General features: G+C 39.5%; 1 protein-coding gene across 3 annotated transcripts in view; it reads left to right on the plus strand.

Annotated features, from left to right (window-relative positions):
• Positions 1–24,013, plus strand: part of AHCYL2 (adenosylhomocysteinase like 2) — a 174,552-nt gene that overhangs the window by 82,962 nt on the left and 67,577 nt on the right. The window lies entirely within an intron of this gene.

Below are 24,013 nucleotides of genomic sequence, written 5' to 3' on the forward strand. Positions count from 1 at the left end.
AAATTGTCATCCTGAGGTCAGTCTATATTTGACGTACATGGACGATTATAGTACCTTCTGTGCTAGCAATTTTGACTTTGAAGACTATTTTGTGCTAAGTGCTTAAAGAAGAAAAAGAGAAGGAGGACTTGGAGAGATGGGAAAGAATTGAAATTTTTTAGACTCCAGTTATTACCTTTTCTCACTCCACAGAAGGTACTGACACTAAAGGAAAAAGGATAGGTACATGTAGGTCAGTGCAACAGAATAGAGAGTCCAGAAATAGACACACACGTAGACAATGAATTGAGTTTTGACAAAGAAGCCAAAGGAAATCAGTGGGGAAAGGATCTTTTTTTAATCAAATGGTACTTGAACAATTAGATATCCATTTGGGAGAAAAGTGGCCTTTTACCTTTATTTCATTCCATATGTAACACTTAACTCAAAATGGATCATAGACTGTAGAAGAAAACAAAGGAAAAAATCTTCATGACCTTGGGGCAAGCAAAAATTTCTTATTGTTTCTATTTCTTTTAAAGTACATAGTTAAGTAAATAAAAAGGGTAGCCACAGAATGGGAGAAAATATTCACAATACATATACCAGACAAAGGACTGGTATCTAGAATACATAAAGAACTCTTACAACTGGATAATAAGATACACAATTTAGTCTTTTAAATGGACAAATGATTTAAACAGACATGCCTCAATAGATGCTAAACAAATGCCAGTAAGCACGTAAGTTGCTCAACATGATGAGTCATTAGAGAAATGCAAATTAAAACCACAGTGAGATACTATACACCCACTAGAATGGCTAAAATTCAAAAGACTGACAATACCTAGTATTGATATGGATATGGATCCATTGCGATGCTCATACATTACTGGTGAATAACAGTTTTCCAGTTTGTCATGAATTTAATATATACTTACCAAATGACTCAGCAGTTCTACCCCTACCTTTGTCTTTACCCAAGAAAATGAAATCCTATGTTCACACAAAGACTAGTACACTGATGTTGATAGCAGTTTAATTCATAATGGCCCCAAACTGGAAAAACACCAAATATCCATCAACAAGTAAATGGATAAACTAAAGTACATCTATGTAAAGGAGTACTACTTAGCAATAAAAGAGAATGAACTACACATGGAACAATGTGGATGAATCTCAAAAATATTATGCTAAGTGAAATAACCTAGACACAAAAGAGTATATATATTTATGATTTCATTTATATAACATTCTATAAAAGGCAAATCTCTCTGTAGTGACAGGAAACAGATCAGTGGTTGTCTAGGGCCATCGTGGTGGTTGTGGTGAGTCAACTGCACAGGAGAAATAGACGAACAACTGAGTTAACCAAAAAATTGCAAATTATGAAGGAAAGAAGGCATAGGGAGCATGTACAAAGGCCCTAATTTGGAGAAGAAGGTTGGTTTTTAGTGGAGTATTTTTAGGCAGAGGCTAAATGATGGGAGATGGGGTTGGAAAGATAATAAGTAAGGGCCAGATCATGTGGGAAGAGTCAAGTCCTCAAGAACTTGAGATGGAATGGACTGTAGAGCACAAGGTGAGGCCCTTATTTCAGTAAAAGTGGGGAAGAAGGTGAAGCTGGGGCAAATGAGCTAGGCCTGGTGATGGGAATGTAAGTTTATATCAGATATTTTCCTCCTCTTCTTTTTATTCTCTTTTATCTATATAAGGTAAGGCTGTCACTTGAAAGTGAGGGTAGAAGTTTGAGGGGACAAACATGAACTATTCTTCCTGGGAGGGGACAGAGGGAGTACTTACCACTAAAGAAACTTCGTAAGATGGCTGAGGTGCTATTGATGCCCATTTGAGTTTGGGGAAGGTGAATTTAAAGTGAAACCAGTCAGCTTGGTCACGTGGTTTTTCTCTTGCAAAATTTAGCAGCTTGGGGCCCAACATGAAGTAGATAGATTAGTAGGGGTCAATCAGGACTGAGGTTTTTGCCTGGCAAAAGTAATGAAGGGAGAGAGGGAATGAAGTTATTTATGAGTCACTTTCAAGACGGACTAGGGAATCTAGGCTAGACAAGGAGGGAAGTGAAACTAAAAAAAGGGTTGATGAATTGTGAGAAAATGATGTCATTGGACAAAGGACAGAATTTATGAATTGGGGCTACTTCTGCCAATGAAATGGCAGGTTAAGAGGAAGTGGTCTTAGGGTGACTTTGGGCTTTCTGAAATGGAGGTCCATTTATTGAGATAGAGAATTTGGAAGGAAGAGGAACAGGTTCGGTTAAATGATGAATTCAGTTTTGGACAGGCTCTGTTTGAGGAACCCATGGGGTATATAAGTGGAGATGTCCAAAAGGCATTTGGATATACAGATCTGAGAGATTTGGGCTTTCAGTAGAGATTTAGGAGTTATTAGCACATAGAGGATAACTGAAACGTGGTGATGGAAGAGATTATCAGGGGGAATTTGTGAGATAAGAGAAGGGGAGGGTGTGTGGTTTCCTTTTTTCAGAACCAGAATGGTTGTGGTGGTGGTTGGTGTTTTGCTTTGTTTTTTCCTTCAGTATTCTGTCTCCTTTTCCAAGTGAGTCCTAGCAAATACAACATGGAATGGTGGTAAGAGCAGAGTTTAGGTCCTGGCTTTGCCACTTCCTACTGTATGCGTTGATCAGGTTTCTGAGTTATAATTTTCTGGTCTATTAAAAATAACTGTATCAAGAAAATAAGAAGACAAGCCACAGACTGGGAGAAACTATTTGCAAAAGACCTATCTGATAAAGGACTGTTACTCAAAATACACAAAGACCTCTTAGACTCAACAATAAGAAAACAAACAACCCAATTAAAAAATGGGCAAAAAACCTTAACAAAACCTCACCAAAAAAGATACACAGATAGCAAATAAGCATATAAAAAGATGTCCCACATCATTGTCATCAGAGAAATGCAAACTAAAACAATGAGATCCCACTATACACCAATTAGAATGGCCAAAATCAAGAACACTGACAACACCGGATGTCAGTAAGGATATAGAGCAACAGGAACTCTCATTCATTGCTGGTGGAAATACAAAATGGAACAGCCAATTTAGAAGATAATTTGGCAGCTTATTACAAAACTAAACATACTCTTACCATACAATCCAGCAGTTGTCCTCCTTGGTATTTATTCAAGTGAGCTGAAAACTTATGTCCACACCCTGACGTTTATAGCAGCTTTACCCATAATTGCCAAAACTTGGAAGCAACCAGGATGTCCTTCAGCAAGTGAATGGATAAATTATGGTACATATAGACAGTGGAATATTATTCAGCACTAAGAAGAAATGAGTCATCAAGCCATGAAAAGACACAGAAGAACCTTAAATGAATATTACCAAGTGAAAAAAACCAATCTGAAAAGGCTACATACTGTGTGATTCTAACTATATGCCGTTCTGTAAAAGGAAAAACTATGGAGACAGTAAAAAGATCAGTGGTTGCCAGGAGTGGAGGGTAGAAGATATGAATAGGCAGAGCATAGAAGATTTTTAGACCAGTGAAACTATTCTGTATGATAGTATAATGGTGGTAGATACATGTCATTTTACATCTGTCAAATCTGTAGAATACACAACCCCAAGAATGAACCCTAATGTAAAGTTTGGACTTCAGGTGATGATGTGTCAACATAGGTTCATCCATCATAACAAACGTACCACTCTGGGACTAGATGTTGATAGTGGAGGAGGCTGTGTGTGTTAGAGGGGAGGGGATACATGAGAACTATCTATATATTCAATTTTGCTGTGAACCTAAAATTGCTCTAGAAAATAAAGTCTATTTTTTTAAAAACTAGCTGTAATAAGAAATTGCATGGAGACATGGTAAATAACTCAGGACTACTGGTCTAAACTTGAAATCACTTAGTGAATACTGTAGGATTCATTGGTCTTTATTTTCAGTTATTTGCTGCTGCTTAATGGGAAGGTTTTGCTTCCCTTCCTCAACTTTCACCACTCCGTCAAGTTTTTTTACAATGATAGTGAACAATTACACTCCTTGGAAAGATTTAATTATAGCCTAATGAGTGTATAGATATAAATGTCTGGATTTTTATATTGTCGGGGGAAAAATGATGATGGAAAACATCCAACACCAATAACTAAAAGAAATTTATTTCACTAAATAAGGAATATTTGAATCTTCTTTCAGTTTTTTTTTTTTTAATTTATTTATTTATTTTGGCTGCGTTGGGTCTTTGTTGCTGCGCGTGGGCTTTCTCTAGTTGTGGCGAGCTGGGGCTACTCTTCGTTGCGGTGCACGGGCTTCTCATTGCGGTGGCTTCTCCTGTTGCAGTTCCTGGGCTCTAGGTGCGTGAGCTTCAGTAGTTTTGGCGCGCGGGCTCAGTAGCTGTGGCTCCGCGGCATGTGGGATCTTCCCGGACCAGGGCTCAAACCCGTGTCCCCTGCATTGGCAGGCAGATTCTTAACCACTGCGCCGCCAGGGAAGTCCCTCAGTTGTATTTTTTACCCTGTTTACTTTTACATCCAAGTACCATTTTATACTTCAAAGCTTTTCAAATAAATACTATACATTAATCTACTTTGAGTACCAGGGGCTCCCTCCCCTATGGATTCCAAAACAATTTCTGAAAAGATGGAAAAGGGGTATTGAGTTATACCCATGTAGACAAGTAAGCCTGAAAAACTAAGGTGAAGTAATTGGCTAGCTTCTGGCTGGTAGATACACTCCCCTCCTTTCTTACTGCATCCAGATTTTGGGGTGGGGTGAGTGGCAACAGTCATTTTTTTCCAAAAAAGAGAATAATAACTAATACTTCCAGACATTTATCCTATAGATGTTCTCACACATGTATGAAATATCATATAAAGATGAATATTCATTATAGTATTATCATGGTGATATGCAAATAGCAAAAGATAGGAAATGATCTAAATGTCCATTGGTAGGGGACTGGTAAATAAATATTGGTACACCTATAGAATAGAATAATGTTCAGGAGTTTAAAAGAGTGAGGCAGCTCTATAAATACTGATATGGAACAATCTTCAAGGTAATGTTGGCGGGGGAAGGTTTACGTATGACATGCTACTATTTTTTTTTTTTTTTGGCCGCACCGCGCAGCATGCGGGATCTTAGTTCCTCGACCAGGGATTGAACCCGCACCCCCTGCAATGGAAGCAGGGCTTCCTAACTGCTGCATCGCCAGGGAATTCCCGACATGCTACTATTTGTGTAGAAAAAGAAACAAAAATACTCACACACAGGGACTTCCCTGGTGACGCAGTGGTTAAGAATCCACCTGCCAATGCAGGGGACACGTGTTCGAGTCCTGATCTGGGAAGATCCCACATGCCGTGGAGCAACTAAGCCCGTGTGCCAGAACTGCTGAGCCTGCGCTCTAGAGCCCGCGAGCCACACTACTGAGCCTGCGTGCCACAACTACTGAAGCCCATGCGCCTAGAGCTTGTGCTCCGCAACAAGCGAAGCCACCGCAATGAGAAGCCTGTGCACCGTAAGGAAGAGTAGACCCCGCTCGCCGCAGCTAGAGATAAGCCCGCGTGCAGCAACGAAGACCTAACGCAGCCAAAATAAATAAATTAATTAATTAATAAAAAATACTCACACACACATATATGTACCTAGATTTACGTCTTAGCTCTGCCTCTTATAAGTGTAATAAGTGTAATCTTGAGTCAGTTACTTAACCTATTTGCTTATATGCAAAAGATGGCTCTAGAAGAATGCGCAAGTAGGAGAATTTCCCTCTAGAGTGGATAATCTGGTGCTGAAGGAAAGGGACAGAAAGAGAGACTTACTTTTCACAATATAATCTTTATGTCTCTTGAAGTTTGTGCCATGAACCTTTGTTACCTAGTGAAAAACAAATGAACAAGTCAAAAAATAAAATCTAGATTTTAAAAACCTATCTTTAGGACTGTCCTGAGGATTAAATGAGTCATGTATATAATCTCTTGCAGTGCTGCTTGGCATATAGTAAATGTATATACAATAAATGATAGCCTTTGTTCTTGTTTTTTTCCCTCCAATTCCATAATTACTGTTTGGAGGATTTATTGTCTTCACCTAGGCCTAAGTGAATTCAGATTGTCAATCTGAATAGATCTGTGAACTCTCTGAAATTGTATACCAAATTTTGTGTAAGCAGACACCAAACACTGTAGATTCTAGAGAGAGGGTATGTGACTTTCATCATATTTTCTAAGGAGGGTCGCATGGCCCTAAAAAAATTGACACATGATCTAAGCCATTTTTCTATTTTATGTTTCCTTCCACCAGAAAATACTCTGCTGTCAGTTTTCTCTTTATAACTAGTATCTTTTTTCTTGTTGTTGCTATTAAAAACATGAAGACATAAAGCACCATGACAGTTTGGAGACTTACAGAGTTAGGTATAACTTATTATTTCTTCAAGTCCCAAATCTAATATTATTTGCTCAGTGAAGCCTTCACAGATCTCACAGGTGTTGAGCTGTGTTCCTGCAGCTCTTTGGTTGTTATTGTAATCTCTCTTGCTACTGAACTTTAGGCCTTCCAAGGTAGAGGCCATATATTTTCAATAAATATATATTGAATACCTGTATGTATCAGATGTTATGCTAGGTGAACAATACAGATAAGGTCCCTGTCCTCTTAAAGCTTAAATTCCAGAATGAGGAGGGAAAAACAAAAGTAATTTCAGATAGTGATAACTGAAGAAAATAAAATAAGGTAGTGGTTCAGAGTGATGGGGGCAGGGCCAAACAGGATGATCAGGGAAGGCCTTGAAGAGGTGACATTTGAGCTGAGACCTCAAGGATGAACTTGGATTGTGTATAAAATGTTTTATACAACTCCATGCACTTACAATCTTGATTGTGTTCTTCGTCATTTTCTTCAGGTTACCTTAGAATGGTAATTGCTAATTGAATTTAGTTTGCACACACATTCTGTATTTATTTGTGTTCAGGTATAGTTCTTCTGCTTTCCCTTTCTTTCCTTAAGAGTGAGCTCTTGAGCTGACCTTTTTGAATCTAGGAAGAACTTTATTCTTTTTCTGTCTGTGTTTTAATTTGGGTACCCAGGATTTTATAAACAGAGTACCACCATCCCTAGACATTTCTCTTGGGTGTATGTGCTATGTATTACTTCATTTCACTCTCTCAGTAAGTAATACGTTTGGAGCAAGTCTCATTGTAAGTACTAGTGATACGTTAGTCACCGTAATAGATGATCTAGGAGGTCTGAACAGTAGTCAATTTAGAGATTTCCCAGATATTTTGACAAAAGTAAAAATTTTTACCATAGAGAATCTAGTCCTCCCAAAGTTAGGTTGCACCTGGAAAAATGTCATGCTCTCTTTTTGCCCTGTGTTGGGTAGCACAATGATGACCTTCAAATCACTCTTCTTTTGAGAGCTAACATGGTCTTGTTATCCCACAATCAGAATATCCTTGATAATTTTGATGACTACCTTAAGAAAATGGCCCTCTGTTGCACTGGTTAGTCAGAGAGGTAGGTTTCAGTTTCTTGAATTAAAGGGCCTCATTGAATGGGTGGGTCAGAGTACATTCTCCTATAAAGAGACTAAGTTCCCCGGATTCTACACTGAACTGTGGGACAAGTAGATAAGTAGTTGAGGAGAGTTGTTGACTATCAGAATTTAGAACCAGTTTTCTCCTAAGATTACTTTGTTGCATAAATCGCTTAGCAAGGCTCTCTTTATGAATGCCCATGCCTCTATTGTTTTCTTGACAAAAAAAAGAGAGAGAAAAAAAAAGCAGAACAGCTCAGAATCAGGTCTCAATCATTGGATCTCTGGGCTTTCAGATTGCACTGGCTGCCCTGTTTCCTGATAGGTTTGGGATTTCCACCATGAAGGTCATGTAGATTTTTTTCTTTCTCTCCTTGTCAGGTACCTATCTGAATTAGAATTAAAGGAGATTCTTATTATTTTTAGAAGAACAGCAGGCCCCATTACTGTCTACTAATTATTTCAACAAAATTTATAACTCCTGAGTAGACTCTACCTCTAATCCTAAAGGTTTGTCTTTCTGTTTTATTCAGTTTTTCATTTGTGGTTTTTCTGGAAGAGTTTGATGCCAAAATATTGGCTCTCTGTACACCGATGCCAAAATGAGATACAGAGACAGAGTTTTGGAAGAGAAAGAAAGAGTAGCTTTATTCTTTGCCAGACAAAGAAGAAACAGCGCAGGCTAATGCCCTAAGAACTGTGCCCCTCTCCCTGGAGAATAGGGAGAGGTCTTATAGACAGGGCTCGTGGTCATGGGTAGGTGATAAGGATCAAGGCAGTAATGGGCTTGCATTCTTCTGATGGATTGGTGGTGAGGTAAGTAGGAGTCAGCATCATCAACCTTCAGGTTCCAACTGGTCTGGGGTCTCGGTGCTTGTGGGCAGCATACCATCATTAATTGTTAATCAACTTCTCCCACCTGGAGGGGGTTTCAGTATCTGCAAAACAGCTCAAAAATATCTTAGTGTGTATCCATTGATGGGGAACCAGGACCTTGCCCCAAGGCTGCACTATTGTTTCTCTTGACTGTTTGTTTCTCCATTGTCTTGCATCCCCCTCCCTCCCCTAATAAACAACTGCTTGAATCTGCCCGTTGCAAGTTGGGGAAGGTCATGGAGGCTAAATGAAGGCTATTTCCTGTGATCAAAGAAATGGGGGACACAGAAAAGGCTTTGTGCCCAGGAACCCCACAGAGCCCTGCTCAGTATCAATCTCCCCTTTTCTTTGAAACTCCCCAATCTTGAGGTGAACAGGTGTTGGACAAGGAAGGGAATAATCATTTTGGATAGGGATGTTAATCATAAACTCAGCAGAGGAGCTCAGTTTTAAGGGAACTCAGTTTTAATCCCCACTTCGGTTTTATCTTTCCCAAAATCTTTTAGGGAATGGGGCGATAAACACTCTAACTACTTCCTGCTGAGATAGGGCATAGTCCTGCCTAAATTTGGGGGAATAGATAACGAATTAGAAATATTTGAGTTCCAAGTCCTGGATTCGAGTCTTACATGATTAAGATCTCATCCCTTGTTCTGCCATTTTGGTGCAGCAAAACCAGTTAGAGGTAAGACGAGTGATAACTAGAACTTTAGTAGAAAGAATAGATCTCATTTCCTTAGGAATTCAGGAGCATAAGTCTGAAGCCCAGTCTAGAACCAGCACTTCAGAGAGTCTTATTGTAGCCAGTTGTTTTCAAACCATTTCCTGTATGGGGAAAACCCATCAAGGCAATCCTGAAGACCCAGAAATAGGAAGCTGACCACATATCTAGCAGTTAGAATTATCAAAAAAATCAGCATATGAACCTATAGGTAGAAGGTATGAGAAGGAAGAAAACAGAACTTTCATTCCGCTTGTTGGAACAAATACTTAAAGTTTCCCAAAGGGTGAGATGTCTGCTTCTTGGGAGTACACTTGCTGGCTGTAAGCAGGCTTGGCTGGTCAGTCTCTGGTAATCTTCTTGCTCTGGTATGATGTACCCACGGTTATACTCCATCCAGTTTTAGAGAGGTGTGAGTAGTAAGAAGAACCTCATAGGATCCCTTCCATTTTTCTTCAAGTTGTTGCTCAGGTCATTGCTCTTTTTCACACTTTCAGCAGCACTTGGTCTCCTGCTTTGAAGGGATGTAAGGTAGCTTCCAGGTGAGGGGGAGACCTGTGGAACACAAACTCACACATAGCAGTTCAGAATTGTCCAGTCTGTTGAAAATACTGTTTAATTTTTACCTCCTGTGTTAGAAATGTTCCTCTTTGTACTCTTAGGAGCTAAGAGTGGTCTCTTGTGTATAATTTCATAAGGGCTCAATCCTAGCCCGCTTCTAGGGGCCACCAGTATACAGAGGAGAGCAACTGGAAAGACCTTGTCCCATTTTAGATGAGTTTTTTTCATAGCTTGGTGAGAGTTTTCTTAATAATGTCCTTAAGAAGGTCACTTAAGTTTTTGTCATTTCTGATGCTTTTTCTATTTTGGCTGGAAAGGCCTCTATTCAACCTTGATCCAGGTGTAATCCTCTCAAGTCTTTAGCCAAAATCTCATTGAAGACTGTAGGGGAATTTTTAAATCCTCGTGGAGTCTGACGTAGCTCAGAAAATTCAAGTTTGCAACAATACAGGAATGAATGCATCTGACATCACATCCACAATGGTCACCTAGTTTTACCGTCATTACTCCATTTTGACTTTCAAATGCATTTCCCTCCTCAATGTTAAAGCAGATGTCACTGTTAATGATTTCACTGCTTTTCTAGATATGGGAAAATGCAAGAATTTGAGCTCATAAAATCTTCTCCTGAAAGAATCTAACTATCTGAAGGCCTGTTCTGTCAGTTTTTCCCAGAGCACAGAGTGCCTCATTCCTTATCTCCAACCTGAACTCCTTTCAGAGGGTGCTGAAAGTCAGCAGCTGCAGCAGCACATGATTTAATCTTTGTAGAGGTAGATGGCAAATGCCAGTTTCCAGTCGGCAGGGCCCCTTCATGGTCATAAATTCGACCATGGTTTTGCGGCATTTCATGACCATTTTGTCCCACAGTACTAGGAATGCTCATTCCCAGGTCTGGCGAAGATTTTGCTGATAGACCACTCAATGTGCTATTACTGGACTAGGCCTTGTGAGTAGCAAAAAGTCTCTGGACCACCTGTCTTACTAGTCTCTTGTGGTCCAGGAAAATATTCCCTCTTGTTGCTTCTTCCCATATCTAGAGTTACACTATTAAAATCATTGATCTTTTTTTTTTTTTTTTTAATTAACTTATTTATTTTTTGGCTGCAGCGTGAAGCAACCAGGGATTGAACCCACACCCCCTGCACTCGGAGCACAGAGTTTTGTTTTGTTTTTTTTAAATTTTATTTATTTATTTATTTGTTTGTTTATTTATGGCTGTGTTTGGTCTTCGTTTCTGTGCGAGGGCTTTCTCTAGTTGTGGCAAGCGGGGGCCACTCTTCATCGCGGTGCGCGGGCCTCTCACTATCGCGGCCTCTCTTGTTGCGGGGCACAGGCTCCAGACGCGCAGGCTCAGTAATTGTGGCTCACGGGCCTAGCCGCTCTGCGGCATGTGGGATCTTCCCAGACCAGGGCTCGAACCCGTCCCCTGCATTAGCAGGCAGATTCTCAACCCCTGCGCCACCAGGGAAGCCCAATCATTGATCTTATATGGAACTATATATCATCATTTTCTCAGAGGCTCAGTCACACACTGGTAACGTAAGAAACAACAACTTTGTAAAACAGGCAAAATACAACGAAAATAGCTAGCAGTATTAGTAAAGTCTTAAGTAAGAAACCAAGAACTTCCATTAGGTGTGGCCCAGTATGTCCAGGTTGTCTGACTTAGTGTGTTCTGTACCAATCCTTATCTTTAAGGGAAATTATATGTTGGCATTGTCCATGAGGCACCCAGCTTAATTTCCCAATGTTGCTAGACTGATTATCCTTAATATGATTTAATTGTTCTCAACACAGAGGGGCATTTAAACTTAAATTACCATAGTTTGGTGTTAACTACATAAATCCATCCCATAATTGTGGGAGGTTTTATTCCTTGGCTGAAATTTTCCTTGTTGCTCTGAACTTGAGTAATAGAGGAAAATTCATACTTGTGGCCAGGGTCAGAGCAGGCATTATTAATTGGCCGGGTGAGGGGATTCCATCTAGTAATATCGATAGTGGCCTGAACATGACTATAATTTTTCTTTTAAAATAAATTTCCTGGGACTTCCCTGGTGGTGCAGTGGTTAAGAATCCGCCTGCCAATACAGGGGACACGGGTTCGATCCCTAGTCCAGGAAGATCCCACATGCGGCAGAGCAACTAAGCCTGTGCGCCGCAACTATTGAGCCTGCACTCTAGAGCCCATGAGCCACAACTACTGAGCCGGCATGCCACATCTACTGAAGCCTGCGTACCTAGAGCCTGTGCTCTGCAACAAGAGAAGCCCCTGCAATGAGAAGCCCGTGCACTACAACGAAGAGTAGCCCCCGCTCACTGCAACTAGAGAAAGCCCGCGTGCAGCAATGAAGACCCAACGCAGCCAAAAATAAAAATTAATTAATTAATTAATTTTTAAAAAGAAACAAAAATAAATAAACAAATTTCCTAAGAGCCAACCAATTAGAGCCTTGGAGTGGAGAAATCCATCCTGGTAACCCAGAAGTACTAGACACAGGTAATCGGCCACAAAATCAACAATTGGATTGATTTTTAAAACTAGCATAGGATCATGCCTATGATAGAAAAACATTTGATTCATATGCAGAGGTCCAAGAAGTCAAGAAAACATTATAAATGATCATACGAGTCAGGTCGAGAATCTTGGGCAAGCTGTCTACTTCTGATGTCATCTTCTAGCCCTGGTATGAGTGTAGTTTCTCCTCTCTTTGAGCATTGTTTTAAGGTGATTTTGAGGTCAGCTGTCCTCTCTATAGGCCAGTCCAGTGCAGGGACCAAGCAGGGCCCTTTGTGAGTGGAAATTAATCCAAGGGTCAATTCCTGTCAGTTTCACTGTGCATGAGCTAGTTAAGAGTACCTGATAAGGGTCCTTCTGTCCAGGTTGGAGATAGTCCTTTAAATTATGTCTTTTCCAGTATGCATAATCCCCTGATTGCAGGTCTTGGGGCATTTGATCTTCATCCAAAGATAGATTACTGAGATAAGCTGCAGTAACAAACTTAGAAAGTGTCCTTTAATAATTCAATTAAAGTTTACATTAATATAACATAACAGTAAGGAACTATCTGGGAGGTGAGTCTTAGTAAATACAGACCTCCGTTATCAAAACTGGGATTTAACATTCATTGAAACATCTTTTTCTCTCTAAAATTACCCTCATTTCTACCAAATATAACCAAATTAAGACTAATTTGTTTGCAAAATAAGTCTGGTCTCAAAAACTTGGCCTGATTTACATCAGTGGTCCCCGGCCTTTTTGGCACAAGGGACCGGTTTCGTGGAAGACAATTTTTCCATGGACCAGGGAGGCAGGGGGATGGTTTCAGGATAACTCAGGCGCATTACACTTATTGTGCACTTTATTTCTATTATTATTACATTATAATATATAATGAAATAATTACACAACTCACCATAATGTTGACAGATGGAGCTCAGGTGGTAAGGCGAGCGATGGGGAGAGGCTGTAAATACAGATGGAGCTTTGCTTGCTTGCCCGCCGCTCACCTCCTGCTGTGCAGCCCGGTTCCTAACAGGACACGGACCAGTATCTGTCTGGGGCCCAGGGGTTGGGGACCCCTGCTTTACATGATCTACTTAGTGCCACTTATTTTTGTGCTTTTTCTTGGTGATTTCACTGTTTAAAATGTCCCCCAAATGTAGTGCTAAAGTGCTGTCTAGTGTTCCTAAGCACAAAAAAGGCTGTGATGTGTTTTATAGAGAAAAATGTGCGCTAGATAAGCTTCATGCAGCCATGAGTTATAGTGCTGTTGGCTGTGAGTTCAGTGTTAATGAATCAACAACATATGTTAATAAGGTGTCTTTAAACAGAAACATATAAAACAAGGTTATCTGTTGATCATTTGACAAAAATGTGATCAGAGACTCATAGGAGCCTAACCCTGTATTTCCCATAGGACGAATGCTTCAGTGTTGGCTAATTCAGTGTTTGTCGTGACTTTATTAGAATATAACTACCGTGAATAGTGAGAATCTACTGTATTTTATATATTCTTTCCTTCAATGACATTAAAGTATCTTACAGACATTAGCTCAGTCATCAACACAACTTTCAAAAACTGGCTGCTAGACAGTAATTTATTTGTTATATGGAGGATGGTGGGGGGCAATCCACATAGTAGGTTTTCTTTAATGTTCAGATTCTAGGACAATTTTTGCTTCTTATAAGGAATCTCTTAAATATATTATATCCTGCCCTTGGATGTAAAAAGATCTGTTTCCTAATCATAATTATGCTTGATTGATTTTGCTTTGAAACTCATCAGAATATTCCCTATTTGGCTTTCATGGGAAAAAGTGAAAAGACGAAAGAATTTTTTAAAGCAATTAGAACTTTTTGGCAGTAAATTGTCAGGTAGGGAAAAATAATCATAGTGGTTATTATCACAAACATAAAAGCGGTAATGATATAAGTTGCTGAGTGCGTAGAATTTGAATGTACTATGTTGAACATGGCTTCTCACATACATATATATTATAGGAACATCTCTCTCCTTCAACTCTGGATTCAGATCTTTGTCTAGATCTTGCTAGTTCTTCCTTTATGTAATTTCTCAAATTGTTCCTTTCTTTTTCATTCATGTAATAGTAATCTGGAAATACAGACTTTAACCATCTTCAAGTTGACCTTAAAGTTGCTCTCATTTCTTTCAGCCACATTCTCCCTTGAATGCATCTTACTTTAGCATATTTTTATCATATCATTCTGCAGAGATATTACTGCCCTACTTAGAAACTTTCAGTGGCTGCTAGTTGTCTGTTTTTTTTTTAATTTTCCAAATGTAGATTTTCAGTGGATTTATATATTTATTTTGATAAATTTATTTGCTTTATTTTTCGCTGTGTTGGGTCTTTGTGGCTGTACACGGGCTTTCTCTACTTGTGGCGCTTCTCATTGCGTTGGCTTCTCTTATTGCGGAGCATGGGCTGTAGGTGCACGGGCTGCAGTAGTTGTGGCTCACAGGCTCTAGAGCGCAGGCTCAGTAATTGTGGCACACAGACCTAGTTGCTCCACGGCATGTGGGAGCTTCCCGGACCAGGGCTCAAACCTGTGTCCCCTGCATCGGGAGGCGGACTCAACCACTGCGCCACCAGGGAAGCCCTATTTATTTATTTATTTATTTTATTTATTTGTCTTTCTTATTTTTCTTTTGGCTGCAGCACACGGAATCTTTGTTGAGGCATGCGGGATCTTTTTCGTTACAGCGTGCAGTCTGCTCGGGTTTCTCTGTAGTTGCGGTGTAGGGCATGGGCTTCTCTCTAGTTGTGGCTCGCAGGCTCCAGGGTACATGGGCTCTGTAGTTTGTGGCACCTGGGCTCTCTAGTTGAGGCGCACGAGCTCAGTTGCCCCGCAGCGTGTGGGATCTTAGTTCCCTGACCAGGGATCGAACCCATGTCCCCTGCATTGAAGGTGGATTCTTTACCACTGGACCACCAGGGAAGTCCCAAGCTGTCTGTTTTTAAATTACTATAAACCAATTGTCTCTTAATGCTTTTCAGTTCTCCTACAGCTGTTCCTCCCCACCTACCTTTTTTTTTTTTTTAATTTTGGCCGCGCTGCGCGGCTTGCGAGATCTTAGTTCCCCAAACCCAGGCCATGGCAGTGAAAGCACAGAATCCAAACCACTAGACCACCAGGGAACTACCCTCCCAACACCTCCCTTAATTGATGTTATGTCATGACTCATTGTTGGGGGGCAGGAACCTCTTAGATGTGAATTCCCTCATCTTATTACCATCATCTGTAAATTTGCTGCATCTATTCTTCTTTTTTCTTTCTATAACAGAGGAAGACGTACTTGTGCCCTGGATCCCATTCTCTCTTTTCTTCTGAGACTTTTCTTCTTGATTTACCCCTAAGGTTGTTAAACTTGGCAAAAACAACAACACATTGCACAGTTAAATTTGAAATTCAGATAACCACAAATAGTTTTTAGTATAAGCATGTCCCATGCAATATTTGGGACACATTTATGCTGAAAAATTATTTGTTGTTTATCTGAAATTCAAATATAACTGGATGTCCTGAATTTTATCTGGCAACCCTATTTACCCCTCTCTTTACTATATTTACACTTCTAAACACACACACATTCATACACACACACAGACGCACACATTTTTATCCTCCCCCTCTGTTGGATCATTCCTTTCAGAGTTCAGTCAAGCTTTAGTAAACATCTTGTGAACAAAAGCACACACAGACACACACACACACAAAACTTCCTTTGACTTGTAATCCCTCTTTAGTTATTAACATACCTCTGCTCTGCTTCACAGCCCAGTTTTTCAAAAGACTTGTCTGTTCAAACCATCTCTCCTTCTTAACCTCCCAGTCATTCTTCAGTTTTCCCTAATCCTGCTTTCACCTCCATTACTCCCTCAAGTCATCAAAACCTCCACGTTGCCAAGTCCTACAAACTATTTTCAGTTGTCGTCTTATTAAACTTCTCAGCAGGTATTTGAAATACCTGACCATACTTTCCGTCTTCAAAAAATCTCCTTTCTTGATTTCAGTGACACCATTCTCTTTGGATTTTTCCTCTTACTTTTCTGGTCGCTGCTTCTTAAATTTCAGTTGCTGGCTTTTCTTCTTCTATCCTGTATGGTAGATCATGGATCAGGGCTCAGACTTGAATTCTGTTTGTTTGTTTGCTTTTTTCTCCTCTCTAGACAATTTTTATCCATTCCCATGGTTTTATGTATCTGTCTATACATGGGATTTAAATTATAGAAACGGATGAAATCATAACTCCCAATTTTATATTTCCAGCCTAGGCTTTCCTCTGAACTCCAGACTCTGTATTCAAACTTAACATGGCCAAAATTGAAGTCTTGATATTCTTCCTACATCTATTTTTCCCCTATTCTTCCACATTTTAATCAATGGCATCCCTATTTAACCAGTTGCTTGAGCCAGAAACCTGTTGGTTATTCTTGACATCTTCCTTACCCTTCACATTCAGTCTGTTACCAAGTCCAGTTGAGTCAACCAACCTATATGTCTTAAATCCATTCACTGCTGTCATCATCATCCAGGCTACCATCATCTTTCATATGTTTTAATGACCTTCTAACTATTCTTCTCATTTCCATTCATGTTCATTTAGTTTTTTCTCTTTTTACACAGCCATGGTGATCTTTTAAAAACATAAATCCCTAGTAGCCTCCTATCATTCTTAGAATAAAATTAAAACTCTTCTGTGACCTGTAAACCCTACGTGGTCAGTCAGTCCCTGCCTACCTCTCCAGTCACATCTTAACACTCTCTCTCATTGACAGTGTTCTTATACAAAATAAGAATTTGGTAAAAATGGAATCTTATTCCCAAGCACTTTTTAAAATGTTAGTCGTTGTAATGTGCAGAATTTTAAAAGTTATGAAAATATTGCTAGCCAAACTGAGCATTCATGGGTAGTTAGTTGAAAATGAGATATTGAAGACCAAACAGCTAATCTCTCCCTCTCCCCCTTAAAATTTCAGAGCCTTCATGTATTAATTTTCTATGGCTTAAATATAATACAAATGTATTTAATTATAATTCTAGAAGTCAGAAGTCCAAAATGGGTCTCAGTGGACTAAAATCAAAATGTCAACAGGGCTATATTCCATCTAGAGGCTCTAGAGGAGAATCTACTTCCTTGCGTTTTCCAGCTTCTAGAAGCAGCCAGGATTCCTTGGCTTATGGCCCCTTCCTCCATTCTCAAAGCCAGCATTATAGCATCTTTAAATATCTCTCTGGCTCTCATTCTTCTGCCTCCCTCTTCCAAGTATAAGGAACCTTTTGATTATATTGGGCCCACTTGGATAATTCAGGATAATCTCCCTATCTCAAGGTCAACCAATTAGCAACCTTAATTCCATCTGCAGCCTTACCCATGCTATGTATTCACAGGCTTTGGAGATTAGGATGTGGACATCTTGGCGGGGGGGGGGGGCATTATTCTGTCTACCACACATTTCTTTTCTTTATTTCTATTTTTATAAGAGTAATACATCTTCATTCCAGAAAAATCAGAAAATGAGCAGCAATTCAGGAGCCATTTAGGCCCTGTTGGTCTCTTAATGGAAATGGAGCCACTTGGCTCATTGCTAAGAAGAGAGGGTCTCTGAACACTTAAGGCACTTAAAGCACCCCAAAAATCTATTAAAAGTCACAAACAGCGCTTCCCTGGTGGCGCAGTGGTTAAGAATCCGCCTGCCAATGCAGGGAACACGGGTTCGAGCCCTGGTCTGGGAAGATCCCACGTGCCGCGGAGCAGCTGGGCCCGTGAGCCACAACTACTGAGCCTGCGCTCTGGAGCCTGTGCTCCGCAACAAGAGAGGCCACGATGGTGAGAGGCCCGCGCACTGCAATGAAGAGTGGCCCCGCTTGCCACAACTAGAGAAGGCCCCCGCGCAGCAACGAAGACCCAATGTAGCCAAAAATAAATAAATAAATAAATAATTTAAAAAGTTTTTTAAAAAACCCCAAAAAACAAAATAAAATATTATGTTGTACACCTTATACTACACCTTAAACATTATGTTGTACACCTTATACATACAATATTGTATGTCAATTATATCTCAGTAAAACTGGGTTGGGGACTAAAAATTTAATCAGAAAAGATGAGCAGATGTTTTGTTTTGTTTTGTTTTAAATCCAATTAATGCATAGCTTTATTTCAGGATTCAGTCAACTACTATTGCCAAGGTCATGAAAGACTGAGGAATTATCATAGATTGGAGGAGACTAAGGAGACATGACAACTGAATGTAATGTGGGATCCTGGGTTGGGTCCTAGAACTAAAAAAGGACATTTGGAGAAACTTTTGAAATCCAAATAAAGTCTGTAATTTAGTTAATAGGATTGTACGAACGTTAATTTATTAGTTTTGATAATTACCCTGGTTTTACAAGTTGTTAACATTAGAGGATCTTGGGTGAAGTGTATATGGGAGCTCTCTGCACTATTTTTACAAATTTCTTTCTAAGTCTATAATTATTTCAAAACAAAAATTAAAAAAAAAACACAGTAAGAGTGGAAGCCACAGAGTGGAAGATGTTTACAAAAGACTCATAATCAGAATCTGTAAATGACTTAAATAGATTAATGAGGGAAAGACTGACAACCCGAAAGAAAAATAGGCAGGATACTTGAAAGGCCACTTCACATAAGAGGATATCCAAATGGCCAATAAGCATAAAAATATTCTTGGCAGTGCACAAGAGTTCCAACTTCTCCAAGTTGGAACCCTTGTGCATTGCTGATGGAATGTAAAATGGTGTGGCTTCTGTAGAAAATAGCATGGTAGATACTCAAAAAATTAAACAGGGGACTTAACCACTTGCAGTGGTTAAGAATCTGCCTTCCAATGCAGGGGATGTAGGTTCGATCCCTGGTTGGGGAACTAAGATCCCATATACCCATATATACTGAGCTCAAGCGCTCTGGAGCCTGCGTGCAACAACTAGAGAGAAGCCCAAGTGCCACAACAAAGAGCAAAGAAAGATCCTGCATGCCGCAACGAAGATCCTGCATGCCACAATGAAGACCAGACGCAGCCAAATAAATAAATAAATAAATAAATAAAAATTAAAAATGTAAAGTTAAACAGAAATTACCATATGATCCATCAATTCCACTTCTGGGTATATACCCAAAAGAATTGAAAGTAGGGCCTCCAACAGATATTTGTACACCTATGTTCGTAGCAGCACTATTCACAATAACCAAAAGGTGGAAACAACCCAAATGTCCCTTGATGATGGATGAATAATAGGTAAACAAAATGTACTGTATACATACAGTGGAATATTATTGAGCCCTAAAAAGGAATGAAATTCTGATACATGCTACAATATGGATAGACCTTAAAAACATACTAAGTGAAATAAACCAGACAAAAGGACAAATATTGTATGATTCCACTTATGTGAGGTACCTAGTCAAATTTAAAGAGAAAGAAAGTAGAATAGTGGTTACCAAGGGTTGGGGGAGAAAGGGAATGAGGAGTTATTGTTTAATGGGTATAGAGTTTCAGTTTGGGATAATGAAAGAGTCCTAGGGATGGATGGTGGTGATGGTTGCACAACAATTCAATTATTGCCACTGAATTGTACACTTTAAAATGGCAAATCTTATATATATATTTTTTCACACACACACACATACACACACACACACACAAAATGTTACAGGCCAGTATTCCTGATCAACATAGATGCAAAAATCCTCAACAACCTCAACAAAATATTAGCAAGCCAAATTTAACAATACATAAAAAGGATCATATACCATGATCAGGTGGGATTTATTCCAGAGAGGCAAGGATGGTTCAGTATCTGCAAATCAATCAATGTGATTAACAAAATGAAGGCTAAATATCATGCGATCATCTAAGTAGATGCAGAAAAAGCATTTGGCGAGATTCAACATCCATTCGTGGTAAAAAAAACTCTCAAAAAAAAAAACAAAACAAACAACTCTCAACGAAGTGGCTATAGAGCAAATGTACCTCTACAAAATAAAGGCCATAAAAAAATGTGCTCAGGTTGTGGTCATGATGGTAGTGGTGGTGGTGAGATGCAGATTAAAATCACAATGTGACACCATTACCTCGAATGCCTAAAATGTAAAAAGACCGACAATACTAAGCACTAGCAAGGATATGAAGCAACTGGAACACTGATATCCTGCTGGTAGGAGTATAAAATGATACCAACACTTTGGAAAATTGCTTGACATTATCTACCTAGCCGAACATATGCATACCCTATAACCCAGCAATTCCACTCTTATGTACCTATATCCTACAGAAATATTTTCATATGGGTACCACATGACATACATAAGAACATACATAGCAACATTATTATTTAAGGCCCCAAACTGAAACCAACTTTCAACAGGAGAATGGATTCAATAAATTATGAATAGTCATGCAATGGGGTACTTTCCGGCAATACAAATAAATGAACTACTGCTAAATCAATGAACTTGGATAACTCTTAGAAACATAGAGCAGGAAAAAAACAGCCTTTTAAGAATGCATCTTTTATGGTATTTATATCAGGTTTAAATATAGGCAAAATTGGTAAGTAGTGATAGGAATCAGAGATTACCTTTAAGGAGGAGTGAAGGTAATGACTGAGAGGGGACATGAGAGAAGACTCTAGGGTGCTGGTAAAGTTCTATTTCCTTACCTGGGTAGTGGTTACATAGATGTGTTGACTTTTGAAATTTTATCGAACTGTAACTTTCTGACTTATGTACTTTTTCTGTAGATATGTTATGCCTCAATTGAAAGTTTATTACGAAAAATAATGTAGTGAGAAGTCTACATTCCACATTTATTTAATGGCATTATGCTTCATTATTTCATCCTGCATCCTTCCTACCCTTCCTCTACTTCCCACTCTGTGATAAAATTGAGGGCCCTGAATGCAAATCCTTGTCCACTCTTACTCTAGTTGTTTTCATGTTTAAGAAGAAGCTTTCAAGTTTGAGCTTGACCTCTTTTTGAGGACAGTTTTAGCTAGAGGTGCTAACTATGCAGCAAATTGAACTCTGACCTAAGTGGAGCTCTATTAGCTGTGTCAGGGAGATTGAGGATTCAAGTCCACACTCCACTCCCAGATTCTAGAGGACTTAACAGGGAGTGGGAAAGGTGGCTTGGTGCCTGCTTTAGTGTACTGTAGTCTCTGTGTTGCTTAATTGTAACAGTGACTGGATTAGTCAGTGGCAAGGAGGTACATTTAGGGGTACTAGGCATAATTTTGTTATGATGCAGTTTCTTTTTATGGTTTTGTCAATACTTACTCATACCTGAGTCCCTTTTCTTTCCTTTTACCCTTCAGGTGCCTGTGGTATACTGTATTCACTTGGGGCTTTACTCGGAGCTAGCTGTTCTTTGATTAAGTCATTTTTAAAAAATTCAGTACATATTCATTGGTTGTTTGCTATGTGCTTGGAATACAGGAATGAGACACATAATATCTGCCCTCAAATTTCTTGCAGTGCTGGTGTGTAAACAGATAAATGTTCAATTATACTATCGGCACTGATAAGTGCTATAATAGAGATCAGTCTGGGTGATTATTCATTAACCCATAGAATTGATTCTTTTTTTTTTTTTTGGCCTCCCCATGCGGCTTGTGGGATCTTAGTTCCCCGACCAGGGATTGAACCCCGGCCCTCAGCAGTGAGAGCACAGAGTCCTAACCCCTGCACTGCCAGGGAATTCCCTAGAATTGATTCTTAACCTAGACCTGGAGCTGGAAATATGTACTGAAGGAAGTTAGAGTATATGTGTTCTGAGTGGGGATCTGGGGGAATTCAGAGAACTGAGTGAGGCTCAGGAGATACACGGAGGCTGTCATGAAGGGTCTTGTGTGTCATGCTGAGGAGTTTGGATTTTATTTCGAAGACAATGGGGAGCTACTGAGGCATTATGAACAAGGAAGTGATGTGTAAAATAATTGTGCTGATGATAATCACATATAAATAAGTTAATTTAACGAACTGAAGTAGGTTATGACAGGGATGGAGCTACCTAGGCCGTGTTAAAGTGTAGTCTCAGCAGTATTGCCATCATCTGAGAGCTGTTAAAAATGTAGAATCTTGGGACCTATTCCAGACTTACTAAATCAGAATCAGAATTTTAACAAGATCTCCAAATAATTTGTAGGCACATTCAAGTTTAAGACGCACTGATTTAGATGGATAGGATGATGGTCAGGCTTTAGACAGCTGGTGTGAAGACGATAGGACAGATTGCAAGAGATAATGCGGAGAACATATTCTTCTTCCTATTTGGAATACTCTTCTCACTCCCCCTCCCCCACCAAATGCACACCAGGTACCCCCTACTCATCCATTACCTTTCAGCTTAAATGGAGCTTCTCTGATGTGACACTCCCAGTACACATGATTGGTACCCTTGCCATATACTCCCATAGCAGCCTGTACTTACCTTATCATTTTTCACACTTTATTTTTAGTAATTATTGAACTGCCTGTCTCTCTCCTGCACCATGAATGCAGGGACTGTCTTTCTATGCTGCCTGGCACATGATAGGCACCCAATAAATATTTGTGGTTCAATTGAATGAATTCACCATGTATAAGAAGAAAAGATGAATTTGGGTGTGTTGAGGGATGTACATGTTATATTTATTAATAATAATAGTAAATTTTAAATAGCACTGATAAGTTGCAGGCACTGTTCTAAGCGCTTTATATATGTTAATTTATTTTATCTTCTCAGCAATCCTATAAGGTAGATATTCTTAATGTTCCCATTTTAAAGATGAGAAAACTGAGGCACAAGGAGGATAAGTAATTTGTCTAAGGTTATGCAGTTGGTAAGTGATGAATCAAGATTCAAACCCATCTGGTACTACTCTGCTATGTCTAGTTTTGGACAAAATAGTTCCCTGGCACTGTGCTAAGTGCTTTCTATGTATTCTATGTATTTTTTAATCTTTATAACATCAATCTGAGGAGGGTTTTATTATCCTGTTTTACAGATGAGGAAGCAAAGGCTCAAAAAGTTATATAGGTTACCAAAAGATACACAGCTAGTAAGTAATGGAGCTAGCCTTAAACCCAAGTCTATCCAACTCTTAAAGCCTGTAGTCTTTACCAGTAATGATGATGCCTCCATGTGGAATATAAAATACCTGTGGGATGTGAGTCTTAAGATCACTGAGGAACTGAGAGATAGGATGCCTAACATTTAAGTTGGTGGGCAGGGGGGCGGTAGTAGGACTTAACTCCAGTTGCTCGGGTAGCATGGGCATTTCAAGTTTGAAGGGGCAAAGGAGATTTAAAGTCTAGCAATTTCAGCCAACCTCATAATTGACCAGATGGAACTCTGAACTCTGCTGGTTAGAAATCTTAGCCTCTACAATAAGCTGTAACTTAGGTGACTAAGGAGTAGTTATTGCTTTTTCTTATGGCCTCAGAGAAACCAGATGGATTAGAAATACCAAATGTCAGAACTGGAAGGAACCAGTTCTAACCTTCCACAGTGCCCTCTTACCCACCTCCCCCTTATTTTATAATAAGGAAACTGAAGAAGGGAGTACTTAGGTGACTTGCTAAAGTCTAATAAAACCATTAGGGACAAGCCAGGAATAGAGGACAGGGTCACATTCTTGTATTCTTTGCCCTGTGCCTTATGACTCTCTAGGCTCCAGATTTATTGCCTCCTGTTTAAAACTTTTCTGCCATTGTAGTTACTTCTTCATCACATTGTAATTACTTCTTGTTCTTTTTGACTTTGGCCCCTGGAAATATTAACTTCTTGTCCTTTCCCCTCCAGCCCCAAG

This window comes from Eschrichtius robustus, chromosome 8 (assembly GCF_028021215.1).
Source record: "Eschrichtius robustus isolate mEscRob2 chromosome 8, mEscRob2.pri, whole genome shotgun sequence".
NCBI classification, from domain to species: Eukaryota; Metazoa; Chordata; class Mammalia; order Artiodactyla; family Eschrichtiidae; genus Eschrichtius; species Eschrichtius robustus.